Here is a 27,553-nt window from a genome sequence, read left to right as displayed (position 1 = left end):
GATCGTTGCGAAAAATTCTGACGTGACTTCGTGGCACGAACTTTTGTATTAATTGCACCAGTTCACACCGTTTTCACCGAGTTTTATGCAGTTACGAAAACGATAATAGATGAACCCAAACACTATGAAACATACCAAAACATGACTTTAGGGTCCAATGGGGTGGATTGGGTGCGTTCATTGCGAAAAATTCCGATGTGAGTTCGTGGCACGAAATTTTGCATTCATTGCACCAGTTCACCCTATTTTGCATCGAGTTTCATGGAGTTACGAAATGATCCCAAATGCACCCAAACACTATACAACGCACCAAAACATGAGTTTAGGGTGCAATGGGGCGGATTGGGTGCGTTTGCTGCAAAAAATCCGAACGTGACTTCGTGGCACGAACTTTGGATTTAATTGCACCAGTTCAATCTGTTTTGCACCGAGTTTCATGCAGTTATGAAACGAGCTCAAATGCACCCAAACACTATGGAATGGACCAAAACATGAGTTTAGGGTCTAATGGAGTGGACTGGGTGCGTTCGTAGAGAAAAATCCCGGCGTGATTTCGTGGCATGAGCTTTCGCATTAATTGCACTAGTTCACCCTGTTTTGCATCGAGTTTCATGCGGTTACGAAACGATCCCGATTGCGCCCAAACACTATGCAACGCACCAAAACATGAGTTTAGGGTCCAATGGAGTGGATTGGGTGCGTTCGTTGCAAAAAATCCCTACGTGACTTCGTGGCACGTACTTTCGCATTAATTGCACAAGTTCACACTGTTTTGCACTGAGTTTCATGCAGTTACGAAACGATCCCAAATGCTCCCAAACAATATGCAGCGCACCAAAACATGAGTTTAGGGTCTAATGTGGTGGATTGGGTGCGTTCGCTGTGAAAAATCCCGACGTGACTTCGTGGCACGAACTTTTGCATTAATTGCACCAGTTCACACCGTTTTGCACCGAGTTTTATGCAGTTACAAAACGATAATAGATGAACCCAAACACTATGAAACATACCAAAACATGACTTTAGGGTCCAATGGGGTGGATTGGGTGCGTTCGCTGTGAAAAATCCCGACGTGACTTCGTTGCACAAACTTTTGCATTAATTGCACCAGTTCAGACCGTTTTGCACCGAGTTTTATGCAGATACGAAATGATAATAGATGAACCCAAACACTATAAAACATACCAAAACATGACTTTAGGGTCCAATGGGGTGGATTGGGTGCGTTCGTTGCGAAAAATTCCGACGTGACTTCGTGGCACGAAATTTTGCATTAATTGCACTAGTTCACCCTATTTTGCATCGAGTTTCATGGAGTTACGAAATGATCCCAAATGCACCCAAACACTATACAACGCACCAAAACATGAGTTTAGGGTCCAATGGGGCGGATAGGTGCATTCGTTGCGAAAAATCCGAACGTGACTTCGTGGCACGAACTTTTGATTTAATTGCACCAGTTCAATCTGTTTTGCACCGAGTTTCATGCAGTTATGAAACGATCCCAAATGCACCCAAACACTATTCAACGGACCAAAACATTAGTTTAGGGTCTAATGGGGTGGACTGGGTGCGTTCTTAGTGAAAAATCCCGTCGTGATTTCGTGGCACGAGCTTTCGCATTAATTGCACTAGTTCACCCTGTTTTGCATCGAGTTTCATGCGGTTACGACGATCACGAATGCGCCCAAACACTATGCAACACACCAAAACTTGAGTTTAGGGTCCAATGGAGTAGATTGGGTGCGTTCGTTGCAAAAAATCCCTACGTGACTTCGTGGCACGTACTTTTGCATTAATTGCACCAGTTCACACTGTTTTGCACTGAGTTTCATGTAGTTACGAAACGATCCCAAATGCTCCCAAACACTATGCAGCGCACCAAAACATGAGTTTAGGGTCCAATGTGTGGATTGGGTGCGTTCGTTGTGAAAAATGCCGACGTGACTTCGTGGCACGAACTTTTGCATTAATTGCACCAGTTCACACCGTTTTGCACCGAGTTTTATGCAGTTACGAAACGATAATAGATGAACCCAAACACTATGAAACATACCAAAACATGACTTTAAGGTCCAATGGGGTGGATTGGGTGCGTTCGTTGCGAAAAATTCTGACGAGACTTCGTGGCACGAAATTTTGCATTAATTGCACCAGTTCACCCTATTTTGCTTCGAGTTTCATGGAGTTACGAAATGATCCCAAATGTACCCAAACACTATACAACGCACCAAAACATGAGTTTAGGGTCCAATGGGACGGATTGGGTGCGTTCGTTGCGAAAAATCCGAACGTGACTTCGTGCCACGAACTTTTGATTTAATTGCACCAGTTCAATCTGTTTTGCACTGAGTTTCATGCAGTTATGAAACGATCCCAAATGCACCCAAACACTATGCAACGGACCAAAACATGAGTTTAGGGTCTAATGGGGTGCACTGGATGCGTTCGTAGAGAAAAATCCCGGCATGATTTCGTGGCACGAGCTTTCGCATTAATTGCACTAGTTCACCCTGTTTTGCATCGAGTTTCATGCGGTTACGAAACGATCCCAAATGCACCCAAACACTATGCAACGCACCAAAACTTGAGTTTAGGGTCCAATGGAGTGGATTGGGTGCGTCCATTGTAAAAAATCCCGACGTGACTTCGTGGCACATACTTTAGCATTAATTGCACAAGTTCACACTGTTTTGCACTGAGTTTCATGCAGTTACGAAACGATCCCAAATGCTCCCAAACACTATGCAGCGCACCAAAACATGAGTTTAGGGTCCAATGTGGTGGATTGGGTGCGTTCATTGTGAAAAATCCCGACGTGACTTCGTGGCACGAACTTTTGCATTAATTGCACCAGTTCACACCGTTTTGCACCGAGTTTTATGCAGTTACGAATCGATAATAGATGAACCCAAACACTATGAAACATACCAAAACATGACTTTAGGGTCCAATGGGGTGGATTGGGTGCGATCGATGCGAAAAATTCCGACGTGACTTCGTGGCACGAACTTTTGCATTAATTGCACCAGTTCACCCTATTTTGCATCGAGTTTCATGGAGTTTCGAAATGATCCCAAATGCACCCAAACACTATACAACGGACCAAAACATGAGTTTAGGGTGCAATGGGGCGGATTGGGTGCGTTTGCTGCGAAAAATCCGAACGTGACTTCGTGGCACGAACTTTGGATTTAATTGCACCAGTTCAATCTGTTTTGCACCGAGTTCCATGCAGTTATGAAACGAGCCCAAATGCACCCAAACACTATGGAATGGACCAAAACATGAGTTTAGCGTCTAATGGAGTGGACTGGGTGCGTTCGTAGAGAAAAATCCCGGCGTGATTTCGTGGCATGAGCTTTCGCATTAATTGCACTAGTTCACTCTGTTTTGCATCGAGTTTCACGCGGTTACGAAACGATCCCGATTGCGCCCAAACACTATGCAACGCACCAAAACATGAGTTTAGGGTCCAATGTGGTGTATTGGGTGCGTTCGTTGTGAAAAATCCCGATGTGACTTCGTTGCCCGAACTTTTCCATTAATTGCACCAGTTCACACCATTTTGCACCGAGTTTTATGCATTTACGAAACGATAATAGATGAACCCAAACACTATGAAACTTACCAAAACATGAGTTTAGGGTCCAATGGGGTGGATTGGGTGCGTTCGTTGCGAAAAATCCCGACGTGACTTCGTGGCACGAACTTTTGCATTAATTGCACCAATTCACCCTATTTTGCATCGAGTTTCATGGAGTTACGAAATGATCCCAAATGTACCCAAACACTATACAACGCACCAAAACATGAGTTTAGGGTCCAATGGGGCGGATTGGGTGCGTTCGTTGCAAAAAATCCGAACGTGACTTCGTGGCACGAACTTTTGATTTAATTGCACCAGTTCACTCTGTTTTGCACCGAGTTTCTTGCAGTTATGAAACGATCCCAAATGCACCCAAACACTATGCAACGGACCAAAACATGAGTTTAGTGTCTAATGGGGTGGACTGGTTGCTTTCGTAGAGAAAAATCCCGGTGTGATTTCATGGCACGAGCTTTCGCATTAATTGCACTAGTTCACTCTGTTTTGCATCGAGTTTCACGCGGTTATGAAACGATCCCGAATGCACCCAAACACTATGCAACGCACCAAAACATGAGTTCAGGGTCCAATGGATTGGATTGGGTGCGTTCGTTGCAAAAAATCCCGACATGACTTCTTGGCACATACTTTTGCATTAATTGCACCAGTTCACACTGTTTTGCACTGAGTTTCATGCAGTTACGAAACGATCCCAAATGCTCCCAAACACTATGCAGCAAACCAAAACATGAGTTTAGGGTCCAATGTGGTGGATTGGGTGCGTTCGTTGTGAAAAATCCCGACGTGACATTGTGGCCCGAACTTTTGCATTAATTGCACCAGTTCACACCGTTTTGCACCGAGTTTTATGCATTTACGAAACGATAATAGATGAACCCAAACACTATGAAACTTACCAAAACATGAGTTTAGGGTCCAATGGGGTGTATTGGGTGCGTTCGTTGCGAAAATCCCGACGTGACTTCGTGGCACGAAATTTTGCATTAATTGCACCAGTTCACCCTATTTTGCATCGAGTTTCATAGAGTTACGAAATGATCCCAAATGCACCCAAACACTATACAACGCACCAAAACATGAGTTTAGGGTCCAATGGGGCGGATTGGGTGCGTTCGTTGCGAAAAATCCGAACGTGACTTCGTGGCACGAACTTTTGATTTAATTGCACCAGTTCACTCTGTTTTGCACCGAGTTTCTTGCAGTTATGAAATCATCCCAAATGCACCCAAACACTATGCAACGGACCAAAACATGAGTTTAGGGTCTAATGGGGTGGACTAGGTGCGTTCTTAGTGAAAAATCCCGTCGTGATTTCGTGGCACGAGCTTTCGCATTAATTGCACTAGTTCACCCTGTTTTGCATCGAGTTTCGTGCGGTTACGACGATCACGAATGCGCCCAAACACTATGCAACGCACCAAAACATGAGTTTAGGGTCCAATGGAGTGGATTGGGTGCGTTCGTTGCAAAAAAATCCCTACGTGACTTCGTGGCACGTACTTTTGCATTAATTGCACCAGTTCACACTGTTTTGCACTGAGTTTCATGCAGTTACGAAACGAACCCAAATGCTCCCAAACACTATGCAGCGCACCAAAACATGAGTTTAGGGTCCAATGTGTGGATTGGGTGCGTTCGTTGTGAAAAATCCCGACGTGACTTCGTGGCACGAACTTTTGCATTAATTGCACCAGTTCCCACCGTTTTGCACCGAGTTTTATGCAGTTACGAAACAATAATAGATGAACCCAAACACTATGAAACATACCAAAACATGACTTTAAGGTCCAATGGGGTGGATTGGGTGCGTTCGTTGCGAAAAATTCTTACGAGACTTCATGGCACGAACTTTTGCATTAATTGCACCAGTTCACCCTATTTTGCTTCGAGTTTCATGGAGTTACGAAATGATCCCAAATATACCCAAACACTATACAACGCACCAAAACATGAGTTTAGGGTCCAATGGGACGGATTGGGTGCGTTCGTTGCGAAAAATCCGAACGTGACTTCGTGCCACGAACTTTTGATTTAATTGCACCAGTTCAATCTGTTTTGCACCGAGTTTCATGCAGTAGTGAAACGATCCCAAATGCACCCAAACACTATGCAACGGACCAAAACATGAGTTTAGGGTCTAATGGGGTGCACTGGGTGCGTTCGTAGAGAAAAATCCCGGCATGATTTCGTGGCATGAGCTTTCGCATTAATTGCACTAGTTCACCCTGTTTTGCATCGAGTTTCATGCGGTTACGAAACGATCCCGATTGCGCCCAAACACTATGCAACGCACCAAAACATGAGTTTAGGGTCCAATGGAGTGGATTGGGTGCGTTCGTTGGAAAAAATCCCTACGTGACTTCGTGGCACGTACTTTTGCATTAATTGCACCAGTTCACACTGTTTTGCACTGAGTTTCATGCAGTTACGAAACGATCCCAAATGCTCCCAAACACTATGCAGCGCACCAAAACATGAGTTTAGGGTCCAATGTGGTGTATTGGGTGCGTTCGTTGTGAAAAATCCCGATGTGACTTCGTGGCCCGAACTTTTGCATTAATTGCACCAGTTTACACCATTTTGCACCGAGTTTTATGCATTTACGAAACGATAATAGATGAACCCAAACACTATGAAACTTACCAAAACATGAGTTTGGGGTCCAATGGGGTGGATTGGGTGCGTTCGTTGCGAAAAATCCCGACGTGACTTCGTGGCACGAACTTTTGCATTAATTGCACCAGTTCACCCTATTTTGCATCGAGTTTCATGGAGTTACGAAATGATCCCAAATGTACCCAAACACTATACAACGCACCAAAACATGAGTTTAGGGTCCAATGGGGCGGATTGGGTGCGTTCGTTGCGAAAAATCCGAACGTGACTTCGTGGCACGAACTTTTGATTTAATTGCACCAGTTCACTCTGTTTTGCACCGAGTTTCTTGCAGTTATGAAACGATCCCAAATGCACCCAAACACTATGCAATGGACCAAAACATGAGTTTAGTGTCTAATGGGGTGGACTGGTTGCTTTCGTAGAGAAAAATCCAGGTGTGATTTCGTGGCACGAGCTTTCGCATTAATTGCACTAGTTCACTCTGTTTTGCATCGAGTTTCACGCGGTTATGAAACGATGCCGAATGCACCCAAACACTATGCAACGCACCAAAACATGAGTTTAGGGTCCAATGGATTGGATTGGGTGCGTTCGCTGCAAAAAATCCCGACATGACTTCTTGGCACATACTTTTGCATTAATTGCACCAGTTCACACTATTTTGCACTGAGTTTCATGCAGTTACGAAACGATCCCAAATGCTCCCAAACACTATGCAGCGCACCAAAACATGAGTTTAGGGTCCAATGTGGTGGATTGGGTGCGTTCGTTGTGAAGAATCCCGACGTGACTTCATGGCCCGAACTTTTGCATTAATTGCACCAGTTCACACTGTTTTGCACCGAGTTTTATGCATTTACGAAATGATAATAGATGAACCCAAACACTATGAAACTTACCAAAACATGAGTTAGGGTCCAATGGGGTGGATTGGGTGCGTTCGTTGCGAAAATCCCGACGTGACTTCGTGGCACGAAATTTTGCATTAATTGCACTAGTTCACCCTATTTTGCATCGAGTTTCATAGAGTTACGAAATGATCCCAAATGCACCCAAACACTATACAACACACCAAAACATGAGTTTAGGGTACAATGGGGCGGATTGGGTGCGTTCGTTGCGAAAAATCCGAACGTGACTTCGTGGCACGAACTTTTGATTTAATTGCACCAGTTCTCTCTGTTTTGCACCGAGTTTCTTGCAGTTATGAAATCATCCCAAATGCACCCAAACACTATGCAACGGACCAAAACATGTGTTTAGGGTCTAATGGGGTCGACTGGTTGCGTTCGTAGAGAAAAATCCTGGTGTGATTTCGTGGCACGAGCTTTCGCGTTAATTGCACTAGTTCACCCTGTTTTGCATCGACTTTCATGCGGTTACGAAACGACCCCGAATGCACCCATAGACTATGCAACGCACCAAAACATGAGTTTAGGGTCCAATGGAGTGGATTGGGTGCGTTCGTTGCAAAAGATCCCGATGTGACTTCGTGGCACATACTTTTGCATTAATTGCACCAGTTCACACTGTTTTGCACTGAGTTTCATGCAGTTACGAAACGATCCCAAATGCTCCCAAACACTATGTAGCGTACCAAAACATGAGTTTAGGGTCCAATGTGTGGATTGGGTGCGTTCGTTGTGAAAAATCCCGACGTGACTTCGTGGCACGGACTTTTGCATTAATTGCACAAGTTCACACCGTTTTGCACCGAGTTTTATGCAATTACGAAACGATAATAGATGAACCCAAACACTATGAAACATACCAAAACATGACTTTAGGGTCCAATGGGGTGGATTGGATGCGTTCGTTCCGAAAAATTCTGACGTGACTTCGTGGCACGAACTTTTGCGTTAATTGCACCAGTTCACCCTATTTTGCATCGAGTTTCATGGAGTTACGAAATGATCCCAAATGTACCCAAACACTATACAACGCACCAAAACATGAGTTTAGGGTCCAATGGGAAGGATTGGGTGCGTTCGTTGCGAAAAATCCGAACGTGACTTCGTGGCACGAACTTTTGATTTAATTGCACCAGTTCAATCTGTTTTGCACCGAGTTTCATGCAGATATGAAACAATCCCAAATGCACCCAAACACTATGCAACGGACCAAAACATGAGTTTAGGGTCTAATGGGGTGGACTGGGTGCGTTCGTAGAGAAAAATCCCGGCATGATTTCGTGGCACGAGCTTTCGCATTAATTGCACTAGTTCACCCTGTTTTGCATCGAGTTTCATGCGGTTACGAAACGATCCCAAATGCACCCAAACACTATGCAACGCACCAAAACATGAGTTTAGTGTCCAATGGAGTGGATTGGGTGCGTTCATTGTAGAAAATCCTGATGTGACTTCGTGGCACGTACTTTTGCATTAATTACACAAGTTCACACTGTTTTGCACTGAGTTTCATGCAATTACGAAACGATCCCAAATGCTCCCAAACACTATGCAGCGCACCAAAACATGAGTTTAGGGTCCAATGTGGTGGATTGGGTGCGTTCATTGTGAAAAATCCTTACGTGACTTCGTGGCACGAACTTTTGCATTAATTGCACCAGTTCACACCGTTTTGCACCGAGTTTTATGCAGTTACGAAACGATAATAGATGAACCCAAACACTATGAAACATACCAAAACATGACTTTAGGGTCCAATGGGGTGGATTGGGTGCGTTCATTGCGAAAAATTCCGACGTGACTTCGTGGCACGAAATTTTGCATTAATTGCACCAGTTCACCCTATTTTGCATCGAGTTTCATGGAGTTACGAAATGATCCCAAATGCACCCAAACACTATACAACGCACCAAAACATGAGTTTAGGGTCCAATAGGGCGGATTTGGTGAGTTCGCTGCGAAAAATCCGAACGTGACTTCGTGGCACGAACTTTTGATTTAATTGCACTAGCTCAATCTGTTTTGCACCGAGTTTCATGCAGTTATGAAACGATCCCAAATGCACCCAAACACTATGCAACGGACCAAAACATGAGTTTAGGGTCTAATGGGGTGGACTGGGTGCGTTCGTAGAGAAAAATCCCGACGTGATTTCGTGGCACGAGCTTTCGCATTAATTGCACTAGTTCACCCTGTTTTGCATCGAGTTTCATGCGGTTACGAAACAATCCCGAATGCACCCAAACACTATGCAACGCACCAAAACATGAGTTTAGGGTCAAATGGAGTGGATTGGGCGCGTTCGTTGCAGAAAAACCTACGTGACTTCGTGGCACGTACTTTTGCATTAATTGCACCAGTTTACAATGTTTTGCACTGAGTTTCATGCAATTACGAAACGATCCCAAATGCTCCCAAACACTATGCAGCGCACCAAAACATGAGTTTAGGGTCAAATGTGGTGTATTGGGTGCATTCGTTGTGAAAAATCCCGACGTGACATCGTGGCCCGAACTTTTGCATTAATTGCACCAGTTCACACCATTTTGCACCGAGTTTTATGCATTTACGAAACGATAATAGATGAACCCAAACACTATGAAACTTACCAAAACATGAGTTTAGGGTCCAATGGGATGGATTGGGTGCGTTCGTTGCGAAAAATCCCGACGTGACTTCGTGGCACAAACTTTTGCATTAATTGCACCAGTTCACCCTATTTTGCATCGAGTTTCATGGAGTTACGAAATGATCCCAAATGCACCCAAACACTATACAACGCACCAAACCATGAGTTTAGGGTCCAATGGGGCGGATTGGGTGCGTTCGTTGCGAAAAATCCGAATGTGACTTCGTGGCACGAACTTTTGATTTAATTGCACCAGTTCACTCTGTTTTGCACCGAGTTTCTTGCAGTTATGAAACGATCCCAAATGCACCCAAACACTCTGCAACGGACCAAAACATGAGTTTAGGGTCTAATGGGGTCGACTGGGTGCGTTCGTAGAGACAAATCCCGACGTGATTTCGTGGCACGAGCTTTCGCATTAATTGCACTAGTTCACCCTGTTTTGCATCGAGTTTCATGCGGTTACGAAACAATCCCGAATGCACCCAAACAGTATGCAACGCACCAAAACATGAGTTTAGGGTCCAATGGAGTGGATTGGGTGCGTTCGTAGAGAAAAATCCGAACGTGACTTCGTGGCACGTACTTTTGCATTAATTGCACCAGTTCACACTGTTTTGCACTGAGTTTCATGCAGTTACGAAACGATCCCAAATGCTCCCAAACACTATGCAGCGCACCAAAACATGAGTTTAGGGTCCAATGTGGTGGATTGGGTGCGTTCATTGTGAAAAATCCTGACGTGACTTCGTGACACGAACTTTTGCATTAATTGCACCAGTTCACACCGTTTTGCACCGAGTTTTATGCAGTTACGAAACGATAATAGATGAACCCAAACACTATGAAACATACCAAAACATGACTTTAGGGTCCAATGGGGTGGATTGGGTGCGTTCATTGCGAAAAATTCCGACGTGACTTCGTGGCACGAAATTTTGCATTAATTGCACCAGTTCACCCTATTTTGCATCGAGTTTCATGGAGTTACGAAATGATCCCAAATGCACCCAAAAACTATACAACGCACCAAAACATGAGTTTAGGGTCCAATGGGGCGGATTTGGTGAGTTCGCTGCGAAAAATCCGAACGTGACTTCGTGGCACGAACTTTTGATTTAATTGCACTAGTTCAATCTCTTTTGCACCGAGTTTCATGCAGTTATGAAACGATCCCAAATGCACACAAACACTATGCAACGGACCAAAACATGAGTTTAGGGTCTAATGGGGTGGACTGGGTGCGTTCGTAGAGAAAAATCCCGACGTGATTTCGTGGCACGAGCTTTCGCATTAATTGCACTAGTTCACCCTGTTTTGCATCGAGTTTCATGCGGTTACGAAACGATCCCGTATGCGCCCAAACACTATGCAACGCACCAAAACATGAGTTTAGGGTCCAATGGAGTGGATTGGGTGCGTTCGTTGCAAAAAATCCCTACGTGACTTCGTGGCACGTACTTTTGCATTAATTGCACCAGTTCACACTGTTTTGCACTGAGTTTCATGCAGTTACGAAACGATCCCAAATGCTCCCAAACACTATGCAGCGCACCAAAACATGAGTTTAGGGTCCAATGTGTGGATTGGGTGCGTTCGTTGTGAAAAATCCCGACGTGACTTCATGGCACGAACTTTTGCATTAATTGCACCAGTTCACACCGTTTTGCACCGAGTTTTATGCAGTTACGAAACGATAATAGATGAACCCAAACACTATGAAACTTACCAAAACATGACTTTTGGGTCCAATGGGGTGGATTGGGTAGCGTTCGTTGCGAAAAATCCCGACGTGACTTCGTGGCACGAAATTTTGCATTAATTACACCAGTTCACCCTATTTTGCATCGAGTTTCACGGAGTTACGAAATGATCCCAAATGCACCCAAACACTATACAACGCACCAAAACATGAGTTTAGGGTCCAATGGGTTGGATTGGGTGCGTTCGCTGCGAAAAATCCGAACGTGACTTCGTGGCACGAACTTTTGATTTAATTGCACCAGTTCACTCTGTTTTGCACCGAGTTTCTTGCAGTTATGAAACGATCCCAAATGCACCCAAACACTCTGCAACGGACCAAAACATGAGTTTAGGGTCTAATGGGGTCGACTGGGTGCGTTCGTAGAGAAAAATCCCGACGTGATTTCGTGGCACGAGCTTTCGCATTAATTGCACTAGTTCACCCTGTTTTGCATCGAGTTTCATGCGGTTACGAAACAATCCCGAATGCACCCAAACAGTATGCAACGCACCAAAACATGAGTTTAGGGTCCAATGGAGTGGATTGGGTGCGTTCGTAGAGAAAAATCCGAACGTGACTTCGTGGCACGTACTTTTGCATTAATTGCACCAGTTCACACTGTTTTGCACTGAGTTTCATGCAGTTACGAAACGACCCCAAATGCTCCCAAACACTATGCAGCGCACCAAAACATGAGTTTAGGGTCCAATGTGGTGGATTGGGTGCGTTCATTGTGAAAAATCCTGACGTGACTTCGTGACACGAACTTTTGCATTAATTGCACCAGTTCACACCGTTTTGCACCGAGTTTTATGCAGTTACGAAACGATAATAGATGAACCCAAACACTATGAAACATACCAAAACATGACTTTAGGGTCCAATGGGGTGGATTGGGTGCGTTCATTGCGAAAAATTCCGACGTGACTTCGTGGCACGAAATTTTGCATTAATTGCACCAGTTCACCCTATTTTGCATCGAGTTTCATGGAGTTACGAAATGATCCCAAATGCACCCAAAAACTATACAACGCACCAAAACATGAGTTTAGGGTCCAATGGGGCGGATTTGGTGAGTTCGCTGCGAAAAATCCGCACGTGACTTCGTGGCACGAACTTTTGATTTAATTGCACTAGTTCAATCTGTTTTGCACCGAGTTTCATGCAGTTATGAAACGATCCCAAATGCACCCAAACACTCTGCAACGGACCAAAACATGAGTTTAGGGTCTAATGGGGTCGACTGGGTGCGTTCGTAGAGAAAAATCCCGACGTGATTTCGTGGCACTGAGCTTTCGCATTAATTGCACTAGTTCACCCTGTTTTGCATCGAGTTTCATGCGGTTACGAAACAATCCCGAATGCACCCAAACAGTATGCAACGCACCAAAACATGAGTTTAGGGTCCAATGGAGTGGATTGGGTGCGTTCGTAGAGAAAAATCCGAACGTGACTTCGTGGCACGTACTTTTGCATTAATTGCACCAGTTCACACTGTTTTGCACTGAGTTTCATGCAGTTACGAAACGATCCCAAATGCTCCCAAACACTATGCAGCGCACCAAAACATGAGTTTAGGGTCCAATGTGGTGGATTGGGTGCGTTCATTGTGAAAAATCCTGACGTGACTTCGTGACACGAACTTTTGCATTAATTGCACCAGTTCACACCGTTTTGCACCGAGTTTTATGCAGTTACGAAACGATAATAGATGAACCCAAACACTATGAAACATACCAAAACATGACTTTAGGGTCCAATGGGGTGGATTGGGTGCGTTCATTGCGAAAAATTCCGACGTGACTTCGTGGCACGAAATTTTGCATTAATTGCACCAGTTCACCCTATTTTGCATCGAGTTTCATGGAGTTACGAAATGATCCCAAATGCACCCAAAAACTATACAACGCACCAAAACATGAGTTTAGGGTCCAATGGGGCGGATTGGGTGAGTTCGCTGCGAAAAATCCGCACGTGACTTCGTGGCACGAACTTTTGATTTAATTGCACTAGTTCAATCTGTTTTGCACCGAGTTTCATGCAGTTATGAAACGATCCCAAATGCACCCAAACACTCTGCAACGGACCAAAACATGAGTTTAGGGTCTAATGGGGTCGACTGGGTGCGTTCGTAGAGAAAAATCCCGACGTGATTTCGTGGCACGAGCTTTCGCATTAATTGCACTAGTTCACCCTGTTTTGCATCGAGTTTCATGCGGTTACGAAACAATCCCGAATGCACCCAAACAGTATGCAACGCACCAAAACATGAGTTTAGGGTCCAATGGAGTGGATTGGGTGCGTTCGTAGAGAAAAATCCGAACGTGACTTCGTGGCACGTACTTTTGCATTAATTGCACCAGTTCACACTGTTTTGCACTGAGTTTCATGCAGTTACGAAACGATCCCAAATGCTCCCAAACACTATGCAGCGCACCAAAACATGAGTTTAGGGTCCAATGTGGTGGATTGGGTGCGTTCATTGTGAAAAATCCTGACGTGACTTCGTGACACGAACTTTTGCATTAATTGCACCAGTTCACACCGTTTTGCACCGAGTTTTATGCAGTTACGAAACGATAATAGATGAACCCAAACACTATGAAACATACCAAAACATGACTTTAGGGTCCAATGGGGTGGATTGGGTGCGTTCATTGCGAAAAATTCCGACGTGACTTCGTGGCACGAAATTTTGCATTAATTGCACCAGTTCACCCTATTTTGCATCGAGTTTCATGGAGTTACGAAATGATCCCAAATGCACCCAAAAACTATACAATGCACCAAAACATGAGTTTAGGGTCCAATGGGGCGGATTTGGTGAGTTCGCTGCGAAAAATCCGCACGTGACTTCGTGGCACGAACTTTTGATTTAATTGCACTAGTTCAATCTGTTTTGCACCGAGTTTCATTGCAGTTATGAAACGATCCCAAATGCACCCAAACACTATGTAATGGACCAAAACATGAGTTTAGGGTCTAATGGGGTGGACTGGGTGCGTTCGTAGAGAAAAATCCCGGTGTGATTTCGTGGCATGAGCTTTCGCATTAATTGCACTAGTTCACCCTGTTTTGCATCGAGTTTCATGCGGTTACGAAACGATCCCGTATGCGCCCAAACACTATGCAACGCACCAAAACATGAGTTTAGGGTCCAATGGAGTGGATTGGGTGCGTTCGTTGCAAAAAATCCCTACGTGACTTCGTGGCACGTACTTTTGCATTAATTGCACCAGTTCACACTGTTTTGCACTGAGTTTCATGCAGTTACGAAACGATCCCAAATGCTCCCAAACACTATGCAGCGCACCAAAACATGAGTTTAGGGTCCAATGTGTGGATTGGGTGCGTTCGTTGTGAAAAATCCCGACGTGACTTCGTGGCACAAACTTTTGCATTAATTGCACCAGTTCACACCGTTTTGCACCGAGTTTTATGCAGTTACGAAACGATAATAGATGAACCCAAACACTATGAAACTTACCAAAACATGACTTTTGGGTCCAATGGGGTGGATTGGGTGCGTTCGTTGCGAAAAATTCCGACGTGACTTCGTGGCACGAAATTTTGCATTAATTGCACCAGTTCACCCTATTTTGCATCGAGTTTCATGGAGTTACGAAATGATCCCAAATGCACCCAAACACTATACAACGCACCAAAACATGAGTTTAGGGTCCAATGGGTTGGATTGGGTGCGTTCGCTGCGAAAAATCCGAACGTGACTTCGTGGCACGAACTTTTGATTTAATTGCACCAGTTCAATCTGTTTTGCACCGAGTTTCATTGCAGTTATGAAACGATCCCAAATGCACCCAAACACTATGTAATGGACCAAAACATTAGTTTAGGGTCTAATGGGGTGGACTGGGTGCGTTCGTAGAGAAAAATCCCGGTGTGATTTCGTGGCATGAGCTTTCGCATTAATTGCACTAGTTCACCCTGTTTTGCATCGAGTTTCATGCGGTTACGAAACGATCCCGTATGCAGCCCAAACACTATGCAACGCACCAAAACATGAGTTTAGGGTCCAATGGAGTGGATTGGGTGCGTTCGTTGCAAAAAATCCCTACGTGACTTCGTGGCACGTACTTTTGCATTAATTGCACCAGTTCACACTGTTTTGCACTGAGTTTCATGCAGTTACGAAACGATCCCAAATGCTCCCAAACACTATGCAGCGCACCAAAACATGAGTTTAGGGTCCAATGTGGTGGATTGGGTGCGTTCGTTGTGAAAAATCCCTGACGTGACTTCGTGGCACAAACTTTTGCATTAATTGCACCAGTTCACACCGTTTTGCACCGAGTTTTATGCAGTTACGAAACGATAATAGATGAACCCAAACACTATGAAACATACCAAAACATGACTTTAGGGTCCAATGGGGTGGATTGGGTGCGTTCAGTTGCGAAAAATTCCGACGTGACTTCGTGGCACGAAATTTTGCATTAATTGCACCAGTTCACCCTATTTTGCATCGAGTTTCATGGAGTTACGAAATGATCCCAAATGCACCCAAACACTATACAACGCACCAAAACATGAGTTTAGGGTCCAATGGGGCTGGATTTGGTGAGTTCGCTGCGAAAAATCCGCACGTGACTTCGTGGCACGAACTTTTGATTTAATTGCACTAGTTCAATCTGTTTTGCACCGAGTTTCATGCAGTTATGAAACGATCCCAAATGCACCCAAACACTATGCAATGGACCAAAACATGAGTTTAGGGTCTAATGGGGTGGACTGGGTGCGTTCGTAGAGAAAAATCCCGACGTGATTTCGTGGCATGAGCTTTCGCATTAATTGCACTAGTTCACCCTGTTTTGCATCGAGTTTCATGCGGTTACGAAACGATCCCGTATGCGCCCAAACACTATGCAACGCACCAAAACATGAGTTTAGGGTCCAATGGAGTGGATTGGGTGCGTTCGTTGCAAAAAATCCCTACGTGACTTCGTGGCACGTACTTTTGCATTAATTGCACCAGTTCACACTGTTTTGCACTGAGTTTCATGCAGTTACGAAACGATCCCAAATGCTCCCAAACACTATGCAGCGCACCAAAACATGAGTTTAGGGTCCAATGTGTGGATTGGGTGCGTTCGTTGTGAAAAATCCCGACGTGACTTCGTGGCACAAACTTTTGCATTAATTGCACCAGTTCACACCGTTTTGCACCGAGTTTTATGCAGTTACGAAACGATAATAGATGAACCCAAACACTATGAAACTTACCAAAACATGACTTTAGGGTCCAATGGGGTGGATTGGGTGCGTTCGTTGCGAAAAATTCCCGACGTGACTTCGTGGCACGAAATTTTGCATTAATTACACCAGTTCACCCTATTTTGCATCGAGTTTCATGGAGTTACGAAATGATCCCAAATGCACCCAAACACTATACAACGCACCAAAACATGAGTTTAGGGTCCAATGGGGTGGATTGGGTGCGTTCGCTGCGAAAAATCCGAACGTGACTTCGTGGCACGAACTTTTGATTTAATTGCACTAGTTCACTCTGTTTTGCACCGAGTTTCATTGCAGTTATGAAACGATCCCAAATGCACCCAAACACTATGTAACTGGACCAAAACATTAGTTTAGGGTCTAATGGGGTGGACTGGGTGCGTTCGTAGAGAAAAATCCCGGTGTGATTTCGTGGCACTGAGCTTTCGCATTAATTGCACTAGTTCACCCTGTTTTGCATCGAGTTTCATGCGGTTACGAAACGATCCCGTAATGCACCCAAACACTATGCAACGCACCAAAACATGAGTTTAGGGTCCAATGGAGTGGATTGGGTGCGTTCGTTGCAAAAAATCACGACGTGACTTCGTGGCACGTACTTTTGCATTAATTGCACCAGTTCACACTGTTTTGCACTGAGTTTCATGCAGTTACGAAACGATCCCAAATGCTCCCAAACACTATGCAGCGCACCAAAACATGAGTTTAGGGTCCAATGTGGTGGATTGGGTGCGTTCATTGTGAAAAATCCTGACGTGACTTCGTGACACGAACTTTTGCATTAATTGCACCAGTTCACACCGTTTTGCACCGAGTTTTATGCAGTTACGAAACGATAATAGATGAACCCAAACACTATGAAACATACCAAAACATGACTTTAGGGTCCAATGGGGTGGATTGGGTGCGTTCATTGCGAAAAATTCCGACGTGACTTCGTGGCACGAAATTTTGCATTAATTGCACCAGTTCACCCTATTTTGCATCGAGTTTCATGGAGTTACGAAATGATCCCAAATGCACCCAAAAACTATACAACGCACCAAAACATGAGTTTAGGGTCCAATGGGGCGGATTTGGTGAGTTCGCTGCGAAAAATCCGCACGTGACTTCGTGGCACGAACTTTTGATTTAATTGCACTAGTTCAATCTGTTTTGCACCGAGTTTCATGCAGTTATGAAACGATCCCAAATGCACCCAAACACTATGCAATGGACCAAAACATGAGTTTAGGGTCTAATGGGGTGGACTGGGTGCGTTCGTAGAGAAAAATCCCGACGTGATTTCGTGGCATGAGCTTTCGCATTAATTGCACTAGTTCACCCTGTTTTGCATCGAGTTTCATGCGGTTACGAAACGATCCCGTATGCGCCCAAACACTATGCAACGCACCAAAACATGAGTTTAGGGTCCAATGGAGTGGATTGGGTGCGTTCGTTGCAAAAAATCCCTACGTGACTTCGTGGCACGTACTTTTGCATTAATTGCACCAGTTCACACTGTTTTGCACTGAGTTTCATGCAGTTACGAAACGATCCCAAATGCTCCCAAACACTATGCAGCGCACCAAAACATGAGTTTAGGGTCCAATGTGTGGATTGGGTGCGTTCGTTGTGAAAAATCCCGACGTGACTTCGTGGCACAAACTTTTGCATTAATTGCACCAGTTCACACCGTTTTGCACCGAGTTTTATGCAGTTACGAAACGATAATAGATGAACCCAAACACTATGAAACTTACCAAAACATGACTTTTGGGTCCAATGGGGTGGATTGGGTGCGTTCGTTGCGAAAAATCCCGACGTGACTTCGTGGCACGAAATTTTGCATTAATTACACCAGTTCACCCTATTTTGCATCGAGTTTCATGGAGTTACGAAATGATCCCAAATGCACCCAAACACTATACAACGCACCAAAACATGAGTTTAGGGTCCAATGGGTTGGATTGGGTGCGTTCGCTGCGAAAAATCCGAACGTGACTTCGTGGCACGAACTTTTGATTTAATTGCACCAGTTCACTCTGTTTTGCACCGAGTTTCTTGCAGTTATGAAACGATCCCAAATGCACCCAAACACTATGTAACGGACCAAAACATTAGTTTAGGGTCTAATGGGGTGGACTGGGTGCGTTCGTAGAGAAAAATCCCGGTGTGATTTCGTGGCACGAGCTTTCGCATTAATTGCACTAGTTCACCCTGTTTTGCATCGAGTTTCATGCGGTTACGAAACGATCCCGAATGCACCCAAACACTATGCAACGCACCAAAACATGAGTTTAGGGTCCAATGGAGTGGATTGGGTGCGTTCGTTGCAAAAAATCACGACGTGACTTCGTGGCACGTACTTTTGCATTAATTGCACCAGTTCACACTGTTTTGCACTGAGTTTCATGCAGTTACGAAACGATCCCAAATGCTCCCAAACACTATGCAGCGCACCAAAACATGAGTTTAGGGTCCAATGTGGTGGATTGGGTGCGTTCATTGTGAAAAATCCTGACGTGACTTCGTGACACGAACTTTTGCATTAATTGCACCAGTTCACACCGTTTTGCACCGAGTTTTATGCAGTTACGAAACGATAATAGATGAACCCAAACACTATGAAACATACCAAAACATGACTTTAGGGTCCAATGGGGTGGATTGGGTGCGTTCATTGCGAAAAATTCCGACGTGACTTCGTGGCACGAAATTTTGCATTAATTGCACCAGTTCACCCTATTTTGCATCGAGTTTCATGGAGTTACGAAATGATCCCAAATGCACCCAAAAACTATACAACGCACCAAAACATGAGTTTAGGGTCCAATGGGGCGGATTTGGTGAGTTCGCTGCGAAAAATCCGCACGTGACTTCGTGGCACGAACTTTTGATTTAATTGCACTAGTTCAATCTGTTTTGCACCGAGTTTCATGCAGTTATGAAACGATCCCAAATGCACCCAAACACTATGCAATGGACCAAAACATGAGTTTAGGGTCTAATGGGGTGGACTGGGTGCGTTCGTAGAGAAAAATCCCGACGTGATTTCGTGGCATGAGCTTTCGCATTAATTGCACTAGTTCACCCTGTTTTGCATCGAGTTTCATGCGGTTACGAAACGATCCCGTATGCGCCCAAACACTATGCAACGCACCAAAACATGAGTTTAGGGTCCAATGGAGTGGATTGGGTGCGTTCGTTGCAAAAAATCCCTACGTGACTTCGTGGCACGTACTTTTGCATTAATTGCACCAGTTCACACTGTTTTGCACTGAGTTTCATGCAGTTACGAAACGATCCCAAATGCTCCCAAACACTATGCAGCGCACCAAAACATGAGTTTAGGGTCCAATGTGTGGATTGGGTGCGTTCGTTGTGAAAAATCCCGACGTGACTTCGTGGCACAAACTTTTGCATTAATTGCACCAGTTCACACCGTTTTGCACCGAGTTTTATGCAGTTACGAAACGATAATAGATGAACCCAAACACTATGAAACTTACCAAAACATGACTTTTGGGTCCAATGGGGTGGATTGGGTGCGTTCGTTGCGAAAAATCCCGACGTGACTTCGTGGCACGAAATTTTGCATTAATTACACCAGTTCACCCTATTTTGCATCGAGTTTCATGGAGTTACGAAATGATCCCAAATGCACCCAAACACTATACAACGCACCAAAACATGAGTTTAGGGTCCAATGGGTTGGATTGGGTGCGTTCGCTGCGAAAAATCCGAACGTGACTTCGTGGCACGAACTTTTGATTTAATTGCACCAGTTCACTCTGTTTTGCACCGAGTTTCTTGCAGTTATGAAACGATCCCAAATGCACCCAAACACTATGTAACGGACCAAAACATTAGTTTAGGGTCTAATGGGGTGGACTGGGTGCGTTCGTAGAGAAAAATCCCGGTGTGATTTCGTGGCACGAGCTTTCGCATTAATTGCACTAGTTCACCCTGTTTTGCATCGAGTTTCATGCGGTTACGAAACGATCCCGAATGCACCCAAACACTATGCAACGCACCAAAACATGAGTTTAGGGTCCAATGGAGTGGATTGGGTGCGTTCGTTGCAAAAAATCACGACGTGACTTCGTGGCACGTACTTTTGCATTAATTGCACCAGTTCACACTGTTTTGCACTGAGTTTCATGCAGTTACGAAACGATCCCAAATGCTCCCAAACACTATGCAGCGCACCAAAACATGAGTTTAGGGTCCAATGTGGTGGATTGGGTGCGTTCATTGTGAAAAATCCTGACGTGACTTCGTGACACGAACTTTTGCATTAATTGCACCAGTTCACACCGTTTTGCACCGAGTTTTATGCAGTTACGAAACGATAATAGATGAACCCAAACACTATGAAACATACCAAAACATGACTTTAGGGTCCAATGGGGTGGATTGGGTGCGTTCATTGCGAAAAATTCCGACGTGACTTCGTGGCACGAAATTTTGCATTAATTGCACCAGTTCACCCTATTTTGCATCGAGTTTCATGGAGTTACGAAATGATCCCAAATGCACCCAAAAACTATACAACGCACCAAAACATGAGTTTAGGGTCCAATGGGGCGGATTTGGTGAGTTCGCTGCGAAAAATCCGCACGTGACTTCGTGGCACGAACTTTTGATTTAATTGCACTAGTTCAATCTGTTTTGCACCGAGTTTCATGCAGTTATGAAACGATCCCAAATGCACCCAAACACTATGCAATGGACCAAAACATGAGTTTAGGGTCTAATGGGGTGGACTGGGTGCGTTCGTAGAGAAAAATCCCGACGTGATTTCGTGGCATGAGCTTTCGCATTAATTGCACTAGTTCACCCTGTTTTGCATCGAGTTTCATGCGGTTACGAAACGATCCCGTATGCGCCCAAACACTATGCAACGCACCAAAACATGAGTTTAGGGTCCAATGGAGTGGATTGGGTGCGTTCGTTGCAAAAAATCCCTACGTGACTTCGTGGCACGTACTTTTGCATTAATTGCACCAGTTCACACTGTTTTGCACTGAGTTTCATGCAGTTACGAAACGATCCCAAATGCTCCCAAACACTATGCAGCGCACCAAAACATGAGTTTAGGGTCCAATGTGTGGATTGGGTGCGTTCGTTGTGAAAAATCCCGACGTGACTTCGTGGCACAAACTTTTGCATTAATTGCACCAGTTCACACCGTTTTGCACCGAGTTTTATGCAGTTACGAAACGATAATAGATGAACCCAAACACTATGAAACTTACCAAAACATGACTTTTGGGTCCAATGGGGTGGATTGGGTGCGTTCGTTGCGAAAAATCCCGACGTGACTTCGTGGCACGAAATTTTGCATTAATTACACCAGTTCACCCTATTTTGCATCGAGTTTCATGGAGTTACGAAATGATCCCAAATGCACCCAAACACTATACAACGCACCAAAACATGAGTTTAGGGTCCAATGGGTTGGATTGGGTGCGTTCGCTGCGAAAAATCCGAACGTGACTTCGTGGCACGAACTTTTGATTTAATTGCACCAGTTCACTCTGTTTTGCACCGAGTTTCTTGCAGTTATGAAACGATCCCAAATGCACCCAAACACTATGTAACGGACCAAAACATTAGTTTAGGGTCTAATGGGGTGGACTGGGTGCGTTCGTAGAGAAAAATCCCGGTGTGATTTCGTGGCACGAGCTTTCGCATTAATTGCACTAGTTCACCCTGTTTTGCATCGAGTTTCATGCGGTTACGAAACGATCCCGAATGCACCCAAACACTATGCAACGCACCAAAACATGAGTTTAGGGTCCAATGGAGTGGATTGGGTGCGTTCGTTGCAAAAAATCACGACGTGACTTCGTGGCACGTACTTTTGCATTAATTGCACCAGTTCACACTGTTTTGCACTGAGTTTCATGCAGTTACGAAACGATCCCAAATGCTCCCAAACACTATGCAGCGCACCAAAACATGAGTTTAGGGTCCAATGTGGTGGATTGGGTGCGTTCATTGTGAAAAATCCTGACGTGACTTCGTGACACGAACTTTTGCATTAATTGCACCAGTTCACACCGTTTTGCACCGAGTTTTATGCAGTTACGAAACGATAATAGATGAACCCAAACACTATGAAACATACCAAAACATGACTTTAGGGTCCAATGGGGTGGATTGGGTGCGTTCATTGCGAAAAATTCCGACGTGACTTCGTGGCACGAAATTTTGCATTAATTGCACCAGTTCACCCTATTTTGCATCGAGTTTCATGGAGTTACGAAATGATCCCAAATGCACCCAAAAACTATACAACGCACCAAAACATGAGTTTAGGGTCCAATGGGGCGGATTTGGTGAGTTCGCTGCGAAAAATCCGCACGTGACTTCGTGGCACGAACTTTTGATTTAATTGCACTAGTTCAATCTGTTTTGCACCGAGTTTCATGCAGTTATGAAACGATCCCAAATGCACCCAAACACTATGCAATGGACCAAAACATGAGTTTAGGGTCTAATGGGGTGGACTGGGTGCGTTCGTAGAGAAAAATCCCGACGTGATTTCGTGGCATGAGCTTTCGCATTAATTGCACTAGTTCACCCTGTTTTGCATCGAGTTTCATGCGGTTACGAAACGATCCCGTATGCGCCCAAACACTATGCAACGCACCAAAACATGAGTTTAGGGTCCAATGGAGTGGATTGGGTGCGTTCGTTGCAAAAAATCCCTACGTGACTTCGTGGCACGTACTTTTGCATTAATTGCACCAGTTCACACTGTTTTGCACTGAGTTTCATGCAGTTACGAAACGATCCCAAATGCTCCCAAACACTATGCAGCGCACCAAAACATGAGTTTAGGGTCCAATGTGTGGATTGGGTGCGTTCGTTGTGAAAAATCCCGACGTGACTTCGTGGCACAAACTTTTGCATTAATTGCACCAGTTCACACCGTTTTGCACCGAGTTTTATGCAGTTACGAAACGATAATAGATGAACCCAAACACTATGAAACTTACCAAAACATGACTTTTGGGTCCAATGGGGTGGATTGGGTGCGTTCGTTGCGAAAAATCCCGACGTGACGTCGTGGCACGAAATTTTGCATTAATTACACCAGTTCACCCTATTTTGCATCGAGTTTCATGGAGTTACGAAATGATCCCAAATGCACCCAAACACTATACAACGCACCAAAACATGAGTTTAGGGTCCAATGGGTTGGATTGGGTGCGTTCGCTGCGAAAAATCCGAACGTGACTTCGTGGCACGAACTTTTGATTTAATTGCACCAGTTCACTCTGTTTTGCACCGAGTTTCTTGCAGTTATGAAACGATCCCAAATGCACCCAAACACTATGTAACGGACCAAAACATTAGTTTAGGGTCTAATGGGGTGGACTGGGTGCGTTCGTAGAGAAAAATCCCGGTGTGATTTCGTGGCACGAGCTTTCGCATTAATTGCACTAGTTCACCCTGTTTTGCATCGAGTTTCATGCGGTTACGAAACGATCCCGAATGCACCCAAACACTATGCAACGCACCAAAACATGAGTTTAGGGTCCAATGGAGTGGATTGGGTGCGTTCGTTGCAAAAAATCACGACGTGACTTCGTGGCACGTACTTTTGCATTAATTGCACCAGTTCACACTGTTTTGCACTGAGTTTCATGCAGTTACGAAACGATCCCAAATGCTCCCAAACACTATGCAGTGCACCAAAACATGAGTTTAGGGTCCAATGTGGTGGATTGGGTGCGTTCATTGTGAAAAATCCTGACGTGACTTCGTGACACGAACTTTTGCATTAATTGCACCAGTTCAAGGCAAGAAGGGTAAAAAGTCAAAGAAGTCAAGGGGTATAATAGTAAAATAGTTTCAGCAGACAAGGATTGGTGAGAAGAAGTCCTAAAACTCGACCAGTTCTATCTAGGCTTCGTCCTACAGTCGATACGGCTCTGATACCACTCTGTAACACCCGGTTTATAAAAGAACATAAACCAAGCAATCATATACGTGCCAGGATCAAGTCACACGTATATACAACAGAATGAACAGTATATCATAGCACATATCACGTAAAAAGATATAATAAAGCGAATACGAATGTTATTTATTACAATAATGACAAAATGTCTGATACAGCGGAAGCGAAGTACAAAATACGATAAAGCTCTCCGAAGCTGAAGCAGGGCGCCACAGGGACGTCGACTGGGAGACGAAGCACCTAGAAGTCCTCGTAGTCCTGGTAGCGCTGGACGAACTCCCTCGTGTCGGCAGGAACTGAGCAGCAGTAGCGTAGCCAAGAGGAAAAAGTAGAGAAGAGGCAAGGGTGAGTACACAACTTGTACTCAACAAGTATAACACAAACTATGAGGCTCTAGGCTGGCTGACTCAACTGCATTAGCTTTTAAGTGTTGGCAAAATTTTATTAAAGCTATTTACTACGAGTTGATGAATTACCATTTACCCAGTTACATAGTAATTAATCAGAATTAATTATACTACTACTGAGAACCATACCAAAACCAAGCCACCAAGGTAACCCCGAGAAGCACCTCCCTCGTCGGAAGGAGATAACTTCACTAATCAAAAGGAGGATCTGGGCCGCTCATAACCGCGAGCACGGCTAGTATACCAGTTTTACACTCTGCAGAGGTTGCACATCTTTACCCACAAGTCGTGAGCTACGCCAGTTGTTCATCACACTTCCTTAGGTGAGATGACTAGCGGCTCACTACGAGGCCTTTAAAAAGAATCTCGTTGGTAAGGCGTAACCGCGAGAGTTAGGTCGGCGACGATGGGGCCCACCTCCGGGGGTACAAGCACAGGAGCGCAATCCAAGCACAGACCAAGCCGGAGGAGCAGGGACCATTGAAGCTTACTACTCTTGCCCCGCAGGTAAGTTACTCCAAACCAAAAAGATCTAATTATTACGCCAAGTCTATCCCATTCTAGCCTTGTGGTAGCGCTGTTGTCCCAGGTTGTCGCTCTATGAACCGGTCCTTATGGAGAGTGGCCAACCAAGCACTAAGCACCGTGCTGGCCCCCTAAACCATGTTTCTAACAAAACCAGTTTTAACGAGAAGTGAGCCACTCAAGCCACACAGAGTGCCACTCTCAGAATTAAATTCAAGTAAACCATTAATCAAATTAATTAAAAAGGACCAAAGTGTGTTATAGCGCAGCAACCTAGCACAACTAACCAAAATGCAACCCAAGGATATATATAAAGGATATAAAGTGGCTAGGAAATCCTTAAAGGCATACAGTATTAAAATGCAGTATGAAAATGTATTTAAAAGTGATGGGTTGTTCATGTTATACTTGCCTTCCTCGTATTGCTCTGGCTGCTGCTCAAAGTGCTCGGAAGACGGCTGCTCCGGGTACTGGTACTGGGGCTCCTCAGGTAGCTCAGCGTCTACTCACGAACACATGGCCAAAACAAAGCATGATAATAAGCAGACAAGCAAACTCTAACAAAAGCTAAAGAACAGTACATCAATACACAAAAACAGCGCACAAAACTACTCTAGAACTATTCTACGCGTTACAACGATCGCGTGGACATAAAGAACGCTAAAAACGGAGCTAAAACGCATTTCCTAGGCCAAAAACAAGTCCTAGGGGCTTATTTGTAAGAAAACTGAAGTTTCAGGGGCTTTTCTGCTAAAACCGAGGGCCTGGACGTAATTAAACCTTAGTTCCAGGGTCTAGCATGCAAAAACGCCAAGGGTGGACGGCGGGTTCAAAAACTACAAAGCTCAGGGGCTAAAGTGTTAAAAACTGGACCTGGATATAATTATTTTTCAACGCGCTAGGACTGCGGGTTGATATCTAGTAAACCGAGGGTCTCTTTAACAATTTTAACAAGCCGAACCGGTATCCTCAGATCTGATCTGTTGGATTCAGATCTGGCGGCTCAGATCTAAATGGGGCAAGATCTAATCTGGATCGTTGGCTACGGATCTGACGACTGAGGTGAAAAGGGGCACAGGAGGCGGCGGTGGGCTGCCGCCGGCGACGAATCCCGCGGCGGCGCTCGCCAGGGACTCGCCGGAGCTTGCTAATCCGGCGTTCTGGGGCTCATTTCGGCCTATGGTTTGTCCTGGGAGGTAGTACGCCTCATGATTAAACCACTGGTGGTGTTTTGGAGGTGGTTTGGGGCTCCGAGCGCGATCCCCGTCGGAGATGGCGGCTCGGCGGCGGCAGGGAACGCCGGGGAGCTCGCGCTGGGCAGTTCTGAGGCTGGGATCGGGGTCTGAGGGTTCGGCATGCGTGCGCAGGGCCAGCGTAGGCCATGGCAGGGCACGGCGGGGCTAGGCAGCACTGCGGCAAGGTCTGCCGCGGCGGAGCGGGGCATGTGCGGCGGCGGGAGCGCCGGCGTGCGAGGTCCAGGCTCCAAAGTGCACCACGGGTTAAACTAGCTAGCGCAAAAGCAAAAGAAGACCAGGCTAGCGCTCACCGAGGGTTTGAATTGGGGAAAGGACCGGCGCAGGGGTGCTGACGGCGAAGTCCGGCGACGGCGCTCCGGGCTGCACGCTGGCGGAGTCGGTGTAGCGGTGCTCCGGTCCTCTGGACTCCACGAATCGACTCGTGGAGTTCCTGCGAGGAAGTCACGGCGGTCAGGTCGGCCTGGGAGGCTCCGACGGTGTAGAATTGTCTCGGCGGAGCCGCTTACCGGCGGTGGGTGCTCTGCTCTGGGCAAGGCGGCGGCGCTAGGGTTTGCGGCGGCGATTGTGAGGCGAGGTGGGGAGTAGGGGGTCCGCGGGGGCGCTACTTATAGTGCGGCGGCCAACTTGGGCGTGCGTGCCCGG

The sequence above is a fragment of the Panicum virgatum genome, chromosome 6N (assembly GCF_016808335.1).
Source record: "Panicum virgatum strain AP13 chromosome 6N, P.virgatum_v5, whole genome shotgun sequence".
Lineage (NCBI taxonomy): Eukaryota > Viridiplantae > Streptophyta > Magnoliopsida > Poales > Poaceae > Panicum > Panicum virgatum.
This window is presented reverse-complemented; position numbering follows the sequence as displayed.